The 17,446-nt window shown below is 50.2% G+C and overlaps 1 long non-coding RNA gene across 2 annotated transcripts; it reads left to right on the top strand.

The window, feature by feature from the left end:
• Positions 1 to 891: 891 nt before the first annotated feature.
• Positions 892 to 17,036, top strand: LOC141409924 (uncharacterized). Of its 2 annotated transcripts, none has more exons than XR_012432825.1 (2): positions 892 to 4,578; positions 15,597 to 17,036. It is a non-coding gene; the product is annotated as an uncharacterized lncRNA (long non-coding RNA). The 2 variants fall into 2 exon arrangements; XR_012432826.1 differs by lacking the exon at positions 892 to 4,578 and adding an exon at positions 13,133 to 13,264 and having other exon boundaries at positions 15,597 to 16,927.
• Positions 17,037 to 17,446: the final 410 nt, after the last annotated feature.

The following is a 17,446-nucleotide window of genomic DNA, read 5'->3' as shown; positions in this document are numbered from 1 at the left end:
GTGGGCTACGGAGAAACTCCTGCCAGGGCGGCGGGAAGTTGCCTGGGTTCGGGCGCTGGGAGGGGGCGCCCTCCAATCCCCGGGCTTGGCCGGGGCTCCCGCGCCCCCGCGCCCGCCGCCCTCGCCACCTCGCCGGCGCCCTCCCGCCCGCAGACTGCGCCGAGCCCGAAAGCCGGGAGCCCGCCCGCCCTCCCGGAGAGTCTGCTGCTGACCTGCATTGACGTCATTGCGTCATTAGGTTTCCCCTGGAAACACTGGCTCGCCCGAAATAGTAACACATTAATTCAGGCCGGGGGAGCAGGGAGAGACTGTTTGTAACCCTGCAGCTAACTCGGCTCGCGCGAGCGAGCGCGGGGCCCCCACCCCTCGCCAGGGCAGCGCCGGCCGCGCTCGCCTACTATTTTGAGAACAAAGAAAGGCAAAATATAGAACCCGGCAGAGAGGGTGCGGGGGACGCCAAGACCCTCTTGCCTCGCTCGCACGCACACCCACAGACACACGCGCGCGTGCACACCACGCCTAGGTCTGTCTACCCTCGGGCGGACTCTCGGGAACCTCCTGGGGGTGGGGGTACCTAGATCCCCGGCGCGCAAGGACAGGTCCGAGTCGGGGTTTCCTACCCAGCTGAGGTGGACAGACAAAGTCCCTCCCCCCACCCTCTACCCAGCAAGGAGGCGGACACGGCCCCTCCCCACCCACACCTGCGGGCCGGAGCGGGAGGAGCTGCTCTCCCGGACGGACGGCGCGCCCCTGCCCTTTCTCCCTCGGCCGCTCGGGCTCCCGAAGCCCTGCAGGGGTCCAGCAGGCCGCCCGCCGTCCCTACAAGCTCCTCGCCTGGGGTGGGCCGAGCCCGCCTGCCCCGCCCCCGCACCTCCTCAGGGGAGGAGGATTGGGAGACCGGTTGCTCTCGCCCGCTCCACAGTCTTTTGGGCCGGGGAGTGATCGAATTTTCTGAGCGTCCTCTCTCTGAGGCTCTCCGCAGGCCGGGCGGGCAGAAGTCCTTTACTAGCTGTCGCTTCTTCCCAGCCTGGGCCCTTGACCCAGTCTCTCTGCGAAGGTGAGAAGAGTGCGCCTCCAGATCGAAATAGTAAGCGCAGAGCCTCGGACTGTCGGCGGAGGCGGGGAGGCGGCGCGCAGAGCCGTGGAACTCCGAGGGCGGTCGAGGGCGCGCAGGCTGGGCAGAGCGGACTCCGCGGACTCCCTCGCACACCTGAGTAGGTGCGGGAAGCAGGGAAGAGCATTCGAGAGGGCATTAGCCTTCCCCTTCCTCCCAGAAGCCGCTGCTGGGCATTGACCTTCCTCTTCCTCCCAGAGGAAGCGGGTGAAGGGCGCAGAGAGGTCCCTGTTGGTTCATTTCACCCTGGGCTTGTCTCGCCGCTTCTTTTTCTGGGCGGGGGGTGGGGGGTGGGGTGTGGCGGGGGATTAGAGGGTGTAAGGGTGTGCCTCAGATTTAGGAAAAGGTCCCCCAAGGTCTCTGTGCACGCACAGAGCCTACTGGTGTCTTGCACAGCACGCCGTTCCCCCAGCCCCCTGACCCCAGGTATTCTGCTGTTGGTCTTTGTTCCTTGCTGACCACAGAGATGATGAACAGGCAACCACATACCGACCTTCGTGGACAAACAAACCCAGCTGCCCCCCTCAAGTAGGAGCCCACCAAAGAACAAGTTCTGCAGAGGACAGGCCTGGCCCTCTTGGGAGCTGCCTGGCCCTCCCTCTGCATGCGCCCTGCTGGTCTCGCCGGGAGCTGCAGGGGCCTCGACTGCAAAACTGGGTCATGGAGCCCACCCCACAGGCGGTTGTGAAGATGACAAGCAATAGTACCTAGAATGTGCTGAAGAAATGAGATGCCCTCTTCCTGCCCCTGCCCCTGCCCTTGTGCACGGTTCTCTCGGCAATGAGTGAACCAACACTTGCCACCATATGCATATTCCCTGGCGACATATTTGGGGAAACCTGATCAAGGGACACTCGGGGAATAGTGACATTGAGAGGCTGGCTCCCAAAAAGATGGCATCTGTGGTCGTTCCTTCCGTACCATCAGCCTCTGCTCCAGACTTCAGCAAGCAGCTCTCCAGTGCCTTCAGATTCAGGTTCAATCAAGTGGAGATGGGGAGGGTCAGGTTATGGCTCCACCTCCCTCTCTCTGTGCTTGTTTCCCAGCAAGACATTCACCAAGGCTGCTTCGCTGGGCTCCACCGCTGCTGCCCTTCCCTCACCTGCAGCTCCTGTCCCACTCTGAGCTGCAGCCATCATCTGCCTGTTTGGCCCTCTCTCATAGCAGGGATCACATGGCACTCATCTCTGTTCCCCCAGCTGCTTCTGGCACAATCCTGGGCACAACGGACATTAATGTTGTGTCAACAAAGATTGAAAGTCCCTTTCCCATCTACCACTGCCCCCATCTACCTCTCCATGTCGAAGTCCATGCAGCCGCCAAAACCCAGGTCAAATGCTGACTCCTCTGTGCAGGCCTCTCTGATCCCCAGAGCTATGAGCTCACCCACCGTTAGTGTCTGGATCATGGGGAATGGCTCTCAAGGTTTTGATCACATTGCAGCCTGAATGTGGCATGATTAGTTCTCTAAGCTGCACATCTCCCTGCCAGGTTGTAACTTCTTAGAGCTGGATGTTGGTCTCACTCACCTCCATGTGCTCCATGTGGCTCAGCTGTGCCACTCAGGCACACAGTAGGTGCCTAGGAAGTGTAGGCATACAATAGGTGCCTAGGAAGCTCTGCAGGTCTGCTCACTGTCTTTCAGCCGAGGGCCTGTCCTGAGATGCAGAGTGGTGCTGATGTTGATATCCCTGAAGACCTGGGCTAGGAGAGGCCTGGCTATTTCAGCAGGAGATGCTAGAGTCCACCCAGCTCCAAGGAGAGAGGCCCTGGATCTGCGCAATGAGCTGTTTGGCAGGAAAGCTAGTGCCTTACAATTGCAAGACAGACAGACCCCAGTCTCCTCTGGGCCCACAGAAACTTCTGTTATTCAGTGAATAACAATAAACTGGAGACTCAGAGTGACCAAGGGGCTCTGACCCAGCCAGCAAGGATATGGCAGCTGCCTGCCCAGCACACACATGCAGGCTTGTGACTGGTTCTCTGTGGCCCAGCCCTATCTTGGCCACACTGCTGCCCCAGGTTGTCTCAGCCTTGTATCCCAGGCCTGTCAGCACATTGATGGCAGCCTGTGAGTCCCAGGGGCCTGCCGGGTCCCCTCATGTAACACTCCCTATCCTCCAAGGTGGGAGTGAAGGAGTTCTCTGTGTGGGAGGTATAGCTGCACCCCACTTTGCCTCTGAGATGCTCTTCCCCAGTAGTGTCTGTGCTGCCACTGAGGGGGCCTTTGGTAACAGGCTGCTTCAGGTAACCAGGCTCATTGTGAGGAGGCACAAGGGTAGGAGGGAATTAGGAGTCCAGGTATGTTCAGACTTGGCTGTCATTGGAATGCAGAGGTGTGGGGCCAGGGGAGAAGGGCTGGAGACATGGAATGCTGTTTGGCATTGGGGACTCTATTGACTCCCTGGGCTATCTTATAGCTCTGAGGCAGCAGTTGCTGCAAGACGCCAGATTGGTGTGCTGCGCCGAAGGTTGCTCATGACTCATTTGTCCCTGCCTCCTTCTGGTTTTCTTGCCACATCTCCAGTTCAAATTACTGTGAAGGGGAGAATCAGAATGACTCAGGCGGGCACCAGGTTAATGAGAGCCTCTGATTCAGGCCACTTCTAGGCTCCTGGGATGTCCAGAGATCACAGCCCTTGGGTCAGACATTCCCCACAGGCCCAGTCACCTGGGCTGGAGTAGAATTGAGGGGCGAGGGTTGTCGCCTGAACTGAAGTTTTCATGGCTTCTCCATGGCAGACCTGCAGGAATGGCCCCATTCGTGGAAAGACTCCTTTGATGTGTTGAACATCTTGGCTGTCCTGTCCAATCCAATCATGCTCTGGAATAGGTCTTAACTTCTCCCTCTACCTGCAGCCTGCTGAGATTAGGATGTTGTTGATCACATGGGCCACAGGTTTCATTGCTGAGCTGATCTCTTCACACCAGGCCTCCCATGGGGCTTGGAGGCAGCTGATCTCACTATATGATGCTGATGGCAATGGGGCCAGAAGGGCGAATGGCCTAGGGAGGACCTACAAGACTGTCTCCTCAGAGGCTGCTCTATGTCCTACATCAGCCCCCACGTAGTTTGCAAGAATAGACTCAGCCAGAGAAGACCCGGGACCTCCTGTTGAACATGGGCCAGGAAGAGAGCCCCCCAGTCCCCAACCAGAGGCCTTGTTCTGAGCCCTGCAATGGCAAAGTGATTAACTTGGTCAGCAGAGTCAAGAAGAAAGAGCCTGGACAGGGAATTAAGAGAGCTGGCTTCTGATCCCAGGACTGCCATTAGGTCATGGTGTAACTCAAGAGAAGTGATGCTCCCTCCCTGTGATTCCTTTCACCACCTCCTTCATACACTGGAGGAAAGGGATCGTCAGACAGAGTTATCAGCACAGACATGGAGACCTGGCAACGACCTCGACTGCAGTGGAAATTGGCCCAGCCAAGGAGCCAATGGCCCTCAAATCCCGGGGCTACAGGTGAGCAGGTGGCAGAGTGAGATACCCTCTCGGGATTTGGCTTCTGGCTGGCTGGGCCTCTGGTGACCACAGATCCTCTCCTTTCCAACAGACCCTCCCTTCGACCCCTTCTTAGCCTCTCTTGTCTGGCAGCAAACGTGCTGTAGCCCCCTAAATTCTTCCTAACAATACAACTGAAGAGCCATTCATTCAGTCACTCAGCAACCTCAATGGGCCCAATGTCACTTATGCCAAAATTGTTCCTCTCTCAATTCCTCTTCCTTAACCAACAAATTCTAACCCAGGCCCTGCCCAGGCTTTTCTCTCAAAATTTCCCAGCACATGGGTACAAACAGTCCCTAGAGGCACGATCACTTCATCATCATCCTGCCACTTTCCAAGCTTGCATCTGAGAGGCATGCAGGGCCCTCTCCACACTCCTCCACCATGCTGCTGCCCCTGCCCCTCAGTCACAGTCTGTTTCCCCACATGTTTCTGGTTTCCAATACCTAGGAAAGGAGCGCTGAGCCAAAAATACCACTTGGCAGAACCCTGAGTTCAAGTCTTGCTTTCAGACAGAGGCATGATTATGCTTGTCACTCTTTTTGGGGCAGAGGTGGAGGTAGCTGAGAAGCAAATGACTAAATATGGAAAACCTACCAGGGATCCAGGGGCATAAAATCAAGAGCTAAATTCCAACCGAGGGGCAGAATAGGCGTCAGCTCAGCTGGGGTGGACAAGTTTTGCAACTGGCATTCAGAGAATGGAGCACTCTGGCAGGCTGGAGAAAGCAGGCCAGGTCCACACAGGAGATAACACAGACTGAACCCCAAAGGCCAGTAGGATGTGGGGTGGAGAGAGGGAACTAGAGGAAGACAGATAGATAGGAGCAACTGGATAAAGAAGTGTTCTCAGCCCCAGCTACACATTCGAATCACTTAGGGGCAAGGCTGGGCTGACCCTAAAGCTAATACAAAGACACTTGGGCCCCACTCCTCAGAAATTCAGATGCCATTGTTTTGGGGTGAGACCTACACAGTTATATTTTTTAAATTTTCACTCGTATTTTGTGATTTATTGTCAATTATGTGGTATGCTATCAGAAATAATTATTTTTTAACTTGTAATATAGTTCAAGAGACTACAGAGTAGTGGTTTAGAGGGAAATCTTATCTCTTGAAATCCTGGCTTTCCACTCACTGGCCATCTGACAGGGAACCATGTCCTAAACTTCCTAAGTTTCTTGTTTCCTCCTCTGTAGAATGGTGACAGTAATAGTACTACATCTCACAGGGTAGTTTTGTGGCTCACATGAGAGAATGCCTTCCAGCGTTGAATACTAACACACAGAGCACCATCTTGAATGGCTCTGCAGCTGATTCTAATGTGCGGCCAGGGTGGAGACCCTCTAGCATGAAGCAAAGGCAAAGACATTGAACAAAATGGGCTGTGTTGGGGGCTCTCTTGGATGTGGGGGAAAGTGTGTATCAGAGGGAAGAGAAACAGAAAAGTTGGGTTAGGATTGTATTATGGAATGGTTTAATGATGTGGCAAGATGTTGGGACTCCATCCTATTAAGCATGATAGCAACCCACATTTGAGGGATTTGAGGTAATGCCTCAGGATGAATGGAATACCTCAGGAATCTGGGGGGTTGGCAGCCTTGACTGGACAGAGGGGGATGGAATCCAGAGAATATTGTGGGACCAAAAGGGCCATGGACATTGAAAAGCAGGGATGAGAGTGAGGTGAAGCATAAAGGAAGAATCAACAGGATTAGGGCCTTGGTGGACATAAGTGCTTAGAGAGATTGAAGGAAGAGAAATAAATTTAAGTTTTCAAGTCTAGGGGGACTAAGGAAATAACCCTGTGTTGGTTAGGATTATATTTAACTGTGAGTGTCAGACAACTCACATCAACAGTGGATTAAACAAAATAGAAGTCTATATCCCTATCAGTTAAAATGTCAGAAGTGTGCAGTTCAAAGCTGGCAAGGCAGTTCTGTCCCACAAAGTCCCTGGAGACACAGGGCCCTGCTGGGTCGCTCATCTCCCATCCCTAGGGTGTGGTCTGTATTCTCACAGTACAAGATGGTGGCACTTGGGTTCTGGCATCCACATGGAGAAAGAAAAGAAGAACTGGCAAAAAGCAAAAGCCAGGATATCTTGAGTGAGTTTCCTCATAGCTACTCATCACATTCACTTACATCCCATTGTCCAGAAATGAATCTGACAGCTACACCTGGTTGCAAGGGAAGCTAAGAGTGGCCTTGTACTCAGCCAAAAATTCTACAGCCTTCCCTATGGTAGAGTAGGTGCTGTGTCTCAAAAAGAAGAGAAATTCAGATACTGACGGAGAGCTGTCTCTGCCATGGCCTTATTTCCTTAAACGAGTGAACTTGAAACATGGAGTCAATTTGGGAACATTTTAAAAAAATATTTTGAGTTTGAAAAATGAGGCAATAGGGCATAGACTCATGGGCTATATGGTAAGCAGAATTCTAAGATGGTGCCAAGAGTCCTGGATCCTGGCGTGCACACCTGTATAACCCTTCCCCCTGGGTGGGACTTGGAAATATGATGGGAACTTTCAAGGGAGCATTTAGAGTGACCTGGTGGGGATGCAAGTCAAATGTAGGGATTTCCTGAGGAAGTGGCTAATGAGAAAGGAGGCAGTCACCACCATGGAGAAGCCTTAGCACAGTACACAAAATCCTTCCTGAGCTGGCTGCTGTCTCCCTCTCCCTACTTATCTTCTGCCAGCGTCTTCCTTCCACATCAACCCAAATGCTCTGAAGCTGCGGGCCTCCCCACTGTGCTACCTGGAATGCCCTTTGCCCATTCCCTTTGGTGTGATTAACTCCTACACAACCTCCCAAACTCAACTCAGACATTGCCTTACCGGGAAATCTTCCCTGACCCACAGGGCAGTTAGGTGTCTCCCCAGGGCACTCCCATCATGCCCCAATCCTTGCTTCACCCCTGAATTTATCACATTTTTAGAATTTTACAGTTGATTATGTGTTTATCACCCTTCTGAGCTCCCGGAAGGCAAGCACAGAGCTGATTGTCTTTGTAGACAGAAAATGTAGCACAACTCCTGGGGTGCAGTCAACTCTCAAATACGTGGGCAGCAGGTAAATAGAGAGCCCTCAAAAGCTGGGGTTAAAGGAACCTAGGACAAGGGACATTCATTCCGGAACTGGTAGAATGAGAGGACAAATGTGGAGTGAGATGCTTTAAAGGAGGACTCATTACAATCACGTTCCACTATCACAAACTAGTAAGGATGTTTCTTGGCATTCTTAATCATCAACCTCAGTGAGGGTTAGTTTAGGGAGTTAGAAACGTGATCTTGCTAAGAAGGTGGGATGGGATGGTGCAGGTGAGGCAAGGAAATCTATATCCAAAGCAAAAAGAAAACCTGAACTGACAAGAAAAAAACAAAAACAAAGAGGCAATGATAAAGCCAACATTCAATTCATGAATTGACTACAAATCTCAACAGGAAGAAGGGGCTGTCAAATTCTGAGTATAACCTCAGGGCTCTTTTTCCCTAGGCACCCCTTCCCCAACCCCAGTTCAATTCAATTCAGTGTAATTCAGCAACTATTACTTGATTACTTACTGTGTGCCTGAGTATTCTCTGCTGCCATAGGCCAGACATCAGGATGTAGCCATGAAGAAAACAGACACAGACTCTATGCTCATGAATAAAGGAAGACAAGCATTAAGCAGGTGTAGTAATTCCAAGTGCAATGAGATAGTTGTGGGAGTTGTTTCTTTGTTTCTTTGGTTCCTTGTCTTGGATTCCCTTGACCCACCTTTTTTTCCTTTCTTTCTTTCTTTCTTTTTTTTTTTTTTTTGAGGCAAAGTCTTCCTCTGTCTCCCAGGCTGGAGTGCAGTGGCATGATCTCGGCTCACTGCAACCTCCGCCTCCCATGTTCAAGTGATTCTCCTGCCTCAGCCTCCCGAGTAGCTGGGATTACAGGCATGCGCCACCATGCCCAGCTAATTTTTGTATTTTTAGTGGAGATAGGGTGTCACCATCTTGGCCAGGATGGTCTTGAACTCCTGGCCTCAAGTGATCCACTCGCCTTGGCCTCCCAAAGTGCTGGGATTACAGGCAAAAGCCACCGTGCCCGGCCATTGACCCACCTCTGATTTCAGCCATGGCTGTGGTGGACAGTCCCACATGAGCCCAAACTCATCCCTTGCCGTAAGTCGCCCTTGAAGCTTGTGCACTGACAGGTTTTCATTTTCTGCCCCAGGTTCTGTCCCAGCATTGTGTGAGTCTTCCTGGAAATGACAGGAGAGAGTCCTGGAGTAGTCGTCAGCCTCCTTGTAAACCCAGCAACCTTAGTAACACCCCTTTCCCTTCCATGGGTTTCTCCTCCTCCATCTCTCCCCATTCCTGTACTCTTGATTTCTGTGCTTGTATCTCCAATACACAACCTGTTCCCAAGTCTTTAACCCATACTTCGTTTTGGGGGGACCTAACTTTAGACAATAAAATTACATGGTGCTACAAGAGGGTATGACAAGGGGATTGAACCTGGTTGGACTTCCTAAGGCCTCCTTAGCAAGGTCTTCTTAAGAGGTGATCTAAACTGAAGAGACCTGAAGAATAGCTAGAAGTTCTCCAGAGGAGGAGATGGAGGATAGATGTGCACAGAGCCCGGATGTGCAAAGGCCCAGAGTCCACACTGGGCCTAGCATCTTTCAGGAGCTGAACAAAGACCATGGGGCTGGAACGATCCCTCAGGAGGAAGAGTGAAAGGAGGTGAGACTTGGGTACAGAGCAGGCCTATCCTGGGGAGCCTTGCACTGTTGAGAACCTCTGATCTCATCCTAAGACAATGGGTAGCAACTGGAGGGTTTTAAACAGGCATGAAACAGATTGATACATTTTTTAAAGATCACGTTGGCTGCAGTGTGCAGAGTGGATGGGAGCAGGGGAGAAATGAGACAATTTGAATAGTTCAAAGGCTGATCAAATAATCCAGGGACAAAAATCATGGTGGAGGGAATGGAGGGAGGGGCAGACTCAAGGAGAAGAATTTGGAGCACTCAGTGTTGGGTTAGACGTGGCAGTGAGGGGGAGGGATGAGTCAAGGAGACTCTGGGGCTTTCAATTTGAGAAACTGGATGGCCACGGTGGAAAATACTGGCAAAAGCATGGATCTGAGAAAGAAGACAAGCAGTTCTATTTTGATTTAGTTTGAGGTGTCCCTGAGAATACCAAGTGGAGAGAGCCCTGAGACAGTTGGAACACTCCGAGGGAATGGTAAGAGACAACTCCCGCTGGCCTCAGAGGATCACTTCCCCGTTTTTTTTTTTTTTTTTTTTTTTGAGACGGAGTCTCACTCTGTCGCCCAGGCTGGAGTGCAGTGGCCAGATTTCAGCTCACTGCAAGCTCCGCCTCCCGGGTTCACGCCATTCTCCTGCCTCAGCCTCCCGAGTAGCTGGGACTACAGGCGCCCGCCACCTCGCCTGGCTAGTTTTTTGTACTTTTTAGTAGAGACGGGGTTTCACCGTGTTAGCCAGGATGGTCTCGATCTCCCGACCTCGTGATCCGCCCGTCTCGGCCTCCCAAAGTGCTGGGATTACAGGCTTGAGCCACAGCGCCCGGCCCCCGCTTCTTATAAATCAGCCGTTTGCTGTTCAGCCCAGTGCTGAGCTTGGAGATGCTGCTTTCTAGCACGGCCACTTCCTTGACCAGGGAGCTTCCACTGTCACAGGGCAGCACAGATGTTTCTGCCCACCCCACCCCCAGCTCTATAAATAGATACAGTAAGAGAAGAGTCCCTCCCAACCAAATGGTTCCAAGTCTCATCTTTAGATGTCTCCATCAATATCTGTGAAACAGAGTCTAGGAAAAAGACTAAAAAAGCTATCTTTATTTAGCCTGGAGAAGAGAAGGAGGGAGAGCTGTGATTCTGCTAGGAATAAACTGCTGCTCTTATCTTTTCCTCCTAAGACAGCCCGAGGAGGTGGATTTGGGATACAGTTAGAGAACTGATTCTCAAGGGTGGAAGATTTTTGCTCCCATCCACTCCCACCCCAGGACATTGGACACCGTCTGGAGGCATTTTTTGGTTATCAGAACTGGTGGTGGGTGGGTATGGGATGCTACTGGGACCTGGTGGGTAGAGGCCAGGTATGTCTGGGCATCCTGCAATTAATAGGACTGTCCCCATGACACAAAATTATCTGGCCCCAAATGTCAATAGTGCCCAGGCTGAGATACCCTGAGTTGGAGGAATCTTAGTTCTTTAATTTCTTTTGAAACAAAGAGCAAGCAGTCACTTCATCCACCTTAAGGGAAATGGTATTTTATTTGCATGTTTGTTTAGGGTTACATGTGGTTGGGAGCTGGGATTAAGACACGACAGCCGTCAGGGACCCACGTCTCTCAGCCATAATGTCCTTGTTTCTGTTCTGTCTTCTCACTGCTGGTTGACTAAACCTTTAAAAATTCTAAAGAATGCAACCTGATAGGCTCAGCCAATCCTCACTGCTGCCTTCAGAGACACCATCACAGGCCACCTTCTTTCGCTCTGTCCAGCTGGTGGATAGAAGAATGCCTTTTGGTCAGCAGTCCACCTCTCTATCCAGTTAGAGGCCATTTTTCTGCAGGGAATAGTCTAGACACCTTCCCTGGATGGGAGACTGTGAGCAGGGCAGTGTAAGTCACAAGAAAATGTTGGAACTAAACACACCAGAGCCGGCGTTTACATTGGTCTTCCTGGCACACAGCTATCTTTTTCTTGCCATAGCAAAAATAGGGCTGAATACAAAGCTATGATGTTCCTTCTTACTCCAAAGCTGCAGTGTCCTATATGGTAGCCACTAGCCGCATGTGGCTATTTATCTTATCTTATTATTACTATTTTTTTGAAACAGGATCTCACTCTGTTGCCCAGGTTGGAGTGCAGTGGTGTGACTATGGCTCGCTGCAGCCTTGACCTCCTGGGCTCAAGAGATCCTCCCCTCTCAGCCTGCCAAGTAACTGGGACTACAGGCATGCACCACTACACCTGGCTGATTGTCTTGATTTTTAGTAGAGACGAGGTCTCACTATGTTGCCCAGGCTGGTCTCAAACTCCTAAGCACAAACAATCCTATCCCCTCAGCCTCCCAAAGTACTGGGATTACAGGCATAAATCACCACATCCGGCCACATGTGGCTATTTAAATTTTAATTATTTAAAATTAAATAAAATGGCCAAGCGCGGTGGCTCACGCCTGTAATCCCAGCACTTTGGGAGGCCAAGGCGGGCAGATCACGAGGTCAGGAGATAGAGACCATCCTGGCTAACACGGTGAAACCCCGTCTCTACTAACAATACAAAAAATTAGCTGAGCATCATGACGGGTGCCTGTAGTCCCAGCTACTCGGGAGGCTGAGGCAGGAGAATGGCGTGACCCCGGGAGGCGGAGGTTACAGTGAGCCACGATCGCGCCACTGCACTCCAGCCTGGGCAACAGAGCGAGACTCCATCTCGAAAAATAAATAAATAAATAAAAATAAATAAATAAAATGAAAAATGCAGTGCCTCAGTGGTATTAGCCACATTTCAAGTGTTTAGTAGTCCCATGTGGCTAGGGGCTACCACATTAGGTGGTGCAGACAGAGAACATTGCAACTATTGCAGAAGTTTCTGTTAGACAGCACTGATGCAGACAAAGATACTGACCCAACTGGACATGAATTGAAAAGAGGTCTTAGGGTTAGCCCTGAAGAACATTGGAGTCATCTTTGACTCATTCACAGTCCTGAAAGCTACCTATGTGTGAAATGCTCTGTGCAACTGTGTTTGTTACAGAGTTCATGCCTCGGCTTGGTATGTCCCCAGCAATTATATGCCTCTGCTCACTGAAGTAAGAGCTTGGAGTATAATTTTACCTGAAGAGGACTGCGGTAATTTACCTATTTAGAAGGGAGCTATACATGTTTAAGAGCAAAGAGTAGTTGAAGAGCTATGAATAGTGCATAATCAGCTTTTCAAACACCATGACAGTAGATGACACACAGGAATTTACAGCTCAACTGAACAAGAGCACATGACCAGATTGTTAGCCACAGTGACACAGGACTTGTGGTGGGTGGGTGTGGAAGCGCCTACAAGATCTTACTTTCCCAGCTCCCATCTTTCTCGCCCTCTCCTCTCCTACCCTAGTCTTGTTTTGCCTCTAAAGGGAACGCATTTTCTTCCTCCTATGTGGTTGTCATTACTGCCATTCTAATACTCCCAGCCCTCTGCTCCCTGCCTTCCAGGCACAAGACGGGATTGCATGGCCTGTCCCTTGTGATTGGGGCTGAGCCCACATCACTGGTTCGGCTGGGGAGCGGGAATGCCCCCTGCACTCCTCCAGCTGCTGATGTGAGACCACCCAGAGGTCTCTTTCCAGCACGGCAACCAGCAACATTCAAGATGCAGCTGCTCCACCATCCTGAATCCCTGAGCGACCGCCGTATCTGATGCCTCTGTCAGCCCCTGATGGAGGTGTAATGACAGCATGAAACAAACCTGGGTTGTTTTCAGACACTGAGATTTGGCTATTGTTTTGTTCTGCAGCATAATCCAGCCAATCTGGCCTGTTGACTGAGCCTTTCACATGGTCACACCCCAGTCTTACCGTGTGTACGTTGCTATCTGTTGTGTTTATTAGCTGAGGCTGTTTCCTGTTACTTAGAAAAATAGGTGAGTTGAAACTTTCTATATTTGTGCCAATCACTAAACTTGGATGTTGACATGACTAGTCTTTTTTTTAATATATAGATTGGGGCTTTTTATACTAGAACAAGGGGGCCCCCTCACCTGCTGAGAAGGGGAAGCCTTTCTTCCTTACACTGGTTAAGTCACAGCTGTCTCCTTGGTTTCTTGCATAATGACCTTAAGGCTGACAACACCTTTGGAAAAGGAACTCCTGGTAGTTAATAACAGCAGTGGATGCAAGAGGAGAGTGAAACACTGAGGAGGAATTGATGGGAATTTTTTTTTTCTTTTTTTTTGGGACAGAGTCCAGCTCTGTTGCCTAGGCTGGAGTGCAGTGGCATGATCACAGCTCACTGCAGAGAGCCTTGACTCCTGGGCACAAGTGATCCTCTCACCTCAGCCTCCCAAGTAGCTGGGACCACAGGTGCACGCTACCATGCCCAGCTATTCTTTGTACGTTTTGTAGAGACAAGGTTTCACCATGTTGCCCAAGCTGGTCTCGAACTCCTGGACTCAAGCAATCTGTCCACCTCGGCCTCCCAAAGTATTGGGATTGCAGATGTGAACCACCATATCTAGGCAGAATTGATGGAAATGATGTCAATCTAAGATACAGAAGTCTCCCTTCTAGGGAAACAGATACACGACTCCTAGGCTAAGAAAGGCCCCATTCATTCATTCCTCAGCAAACATTCATTGAGCATTTAATAAATGTTCTGCCCAGATGGAGCTTATGTCCTGGTGGGGGTGTCAGGCAATAAGCACGAGGACAAAAGTGCAATGAAGGAAATAAACAGGGACTGAGACAGAATGGCTGAGGGGAGGAGTGGACAGGGAAGGCCCTTCCGAATAGGTGAGGATGATCCACTTAAACCAAAACCTGGAGAGAATGATGCCTTTCTCAGCCTGGGAGTTGTGTGTCTATTTCCCTAGAAGGGAGACTTCTGTATCGTGGATTGACATAATTTCCCACAAGCACTCCAGCCAGAGAGGCAGCGGCTCAGAGGCCTGAGAGGGAAATGGCCTTCTATATAAAATCAGTAGGGAGAGAAGGTGACCCAAAGCATGAGTGTAGTGCAGTGATGCAGGGGAGAGGTGGGAGATGAGTCAGAGGGGCACAGGCCTTGAGGCCAAAGTAAGGACTTCGGGTTTCCCTGTAACAGGAACAGGAGTCCCCTGGAGGAGATTGAGAGGGGTGTGCTGTCAGCAGACATTTTCTATAAAGGCCCTGACAGTAAACACTTTAGGTTTTGTAGGCCACAGCATCTCTGTTGCAACTGTTCCACTCTGTGGAAGCAGACGCAGACGCTATACACATAAGTAAGCGTGGCTGGCCAGGCACGGTAGCTCACATAAGCCTGTAATCCCAGCACTTTGGGAGGCCAAGGCTGGAGGATGGCTTGAGCCCAGGAGTTCAAGACCAGCCTAGGCAAAGTAGGAAGACCCCATTTCTGCCAAAAAAAAAAAAAAAAGCTGGGGTGTGGTTGTGCACCCCCATAGTCCTAGCTACTTGGGAGGCTGAGGTAGGAGGACTGCTTGAGCCTAGGAGGTTGAGGCTGCAGTGAGCTGTGATTGTGCCACTGCACTCCAGCCTGGGTGACAGAGGGAGATCCCACCTCAGAAAATAAAATAGAAAATAAGTGTGACTGTATTCCAATAAAACTTTACTTACAGAAAATAAAATTGGAATTTCATGCTTTCTGTGGCACGAAATATTATTATTCTGATTTTTTCAACCATTTAATGACATCAAAATAATTTTTAGCTCATGGACCATACAAAGCCAGCTGGCAGCCTGGATTTGGCCTGCAGGGTGTAGTTGGTGGAGCTCTGATTTGGATCACTCAGGCAGAATGACAGTTGGAGCAGAGAAACTGTTTAGGAGGCTTTTGCAAAAGAAACCATCAGAAGGGCATGAAGGCTTGACTTGGGTAGTTGTGGTGAAGGTGATGAGAGGATTTGAGATGTGCTTTGGGGCTAGGGCATAGGACACGCTGATGTACAAGGCACGGGGGTGAGAGACAGCGGAGTCCAGGATAATTCAATGATGGTGCCATTTACTGCAAAGGACTGCTGCAAAGGAGTAGGAGTGAAGGAAGCAGGAGCTGCCACTGGACCATTTCGAGTTGGTTCCAGTTTGCAGCTTGATGGACTTAACCAGGTTTGATTTGGAGTCCAGAGAGTGAGATGTCTCCACACCTGGATGTTTCCAGAGCCTGTTACTTACAAGCTGTGTGACCTCAGGCAAATCACTTCTGTTCAATCTTTTCTGTCCTCTCAATGATGGGGATTTTATTTCTTGCTCATCTCTTTCTAGATAGTGGTGAGGATCAAGTGAGATTTAACTTGAACCTGCTCCAGAATTCCCTCCAGACCTGGCACTTCAGCACCCACCCCCCGCTTACAATGAAATCCAACTCCAAATGGATTGATGGCTGAGTCTAGATTTTGTGGGGGAATTGTGGAGGCACATCTCTCATTGCACAGCAAAACTGGAAATCCTCTTTCAACTTCTCTGTTCTTTCTGGGAAGTCTCGTTCTCTGCTCCAGGTGCCTCAATGGTCTTGCCTCATTTTTCCCACCCTCTTCTTAGTCTTCATTGTGTTGTACTAAAATTATAGAATAAATTGAAAAGAGCTGACACCTTTATAATAGTATCTTAGTGACTAATAAGAGATACTCACTCAAAAACCCCTGATTGGGGTTGGAGGAGAGGGAAGGGGCATCCTGGTGATGGTAGAACTGTCCTGTATCTTAACTGTGGTGGTGGATACAAGAACCTACACATGTGACAGAGTGCTGTGGCCCCAAACACGCGTGCATGGTGATAATGTGCTGTGGACCCAAACACGCGTGCACGGTGATAATGTGCTGTGGACCCAAACACGCGTGCACGGTGATAAAGTGCTGTGGATCTAAACACGTGTGCACGGTGATAACGTGCTGTGGACCTAAACACACGCCACCTCATGTGCTGTGGACCCAAACACGCGTGCACGGTGGTAAAGTACTGTGGACCTAAACATGCGTGCATGGTGGTAACGTGCTGTGGACCCAAACACACGTGCACGGTGATAATGTACTGTGGACCCAAACACGCGTGCACGGTGGTAAAGTGCTGTGGACCTAAACACATGTGCACAGTGATAACGTACTGTGGACCCAAACACATGTGCACGGTGGTAAAGTGCTGTGGACCTAAACATGTGTGCACAGTGGTAACGTGCTGTGGACCTAAACACACGCCACCTCACATGCTGTGGACCTAAACACGCGTGCACGGTGATAATGTGCTGTGGACCCAAACACGTGTGCACGGTGATAACATGCTGTGGACCTAAACACACGTGCATGGTGATAACGTGCTGTGGACCTAAACACGCGTGCACGGTGGTAAAGTGCTGTGGACCTAAGCACGCGTGCACACACAGGAACACAGAGAGTACAAGCGAAACTGGAAACTGGAGTAAGATTGGTAGATTGTTTCAATGTAGCTGGCCTAATTGTGATCTTGTATCTGTGGTTTTGCAAGATGTGACGGTTGGGGGAAGTGGATAAAGGGCATGTGAAATCTCTCTGTATCATTTCTTACAAACGCGTGTGACTCTACAATGATCTCAAAATAAAAATTTTCATTGAATTAAAAAACACAGCCCAAAACCTCTGGCTGGTAAGCCCCACTCAGGAAGTTAGAAGCTAGCCTAACCTTCAGAGCAAAACCCCCTCACTGGGTTCATTAAACAATTTTCTCTGCTTTTATCTATGTCTAAAATTGTTTATTAAATGAAAGTTAATAAGTATATACCCTTACTGGCAAAACACAATCACCCGTTTGTCAAACCTGAGGAGCTTTAATTTACCCCACCCTTGAACTAAGAAAATACTTTTAAATATTTAAAAGTGAGAGTACCAGGTGAAGAATTGTGTTAATCGTTAAACCAGCATATACTGAGCACTAACTTTGTAACAGACCCTATGTTAGGGATTCGGGGGAGAGTGCAGGAGAACCCAGGTCTCTGGGCTCTTAGACAAGTGAGGAGGGGGAGGTGGACATGGAGGTGGAGGAGATGTGAGTTGAAAAAGTTCTCTAGGTGGCTAAAACATGAGACCCCTGTTCTTCCTATCCCCGTGATTAAGGATGAAATTGAGTACTTTGGAATTGGGGCA

Source organism: Macaca fascicularis, chromosome 3, assembly GCF_037993035.2.
Source record: "Macaca fascicularis isolate 582-1 chromosome 3, T2T-MFA8v1.1".
Lineage (NCBI taxonomy): Eukaryota > Metazoa > Chordata > Mammalia > Primates > Cercopithecidae > Macaca > Macaca fascicularis.
This window is presented reverse-complemented; position numbering and strand designations above follow the sequence as displayed.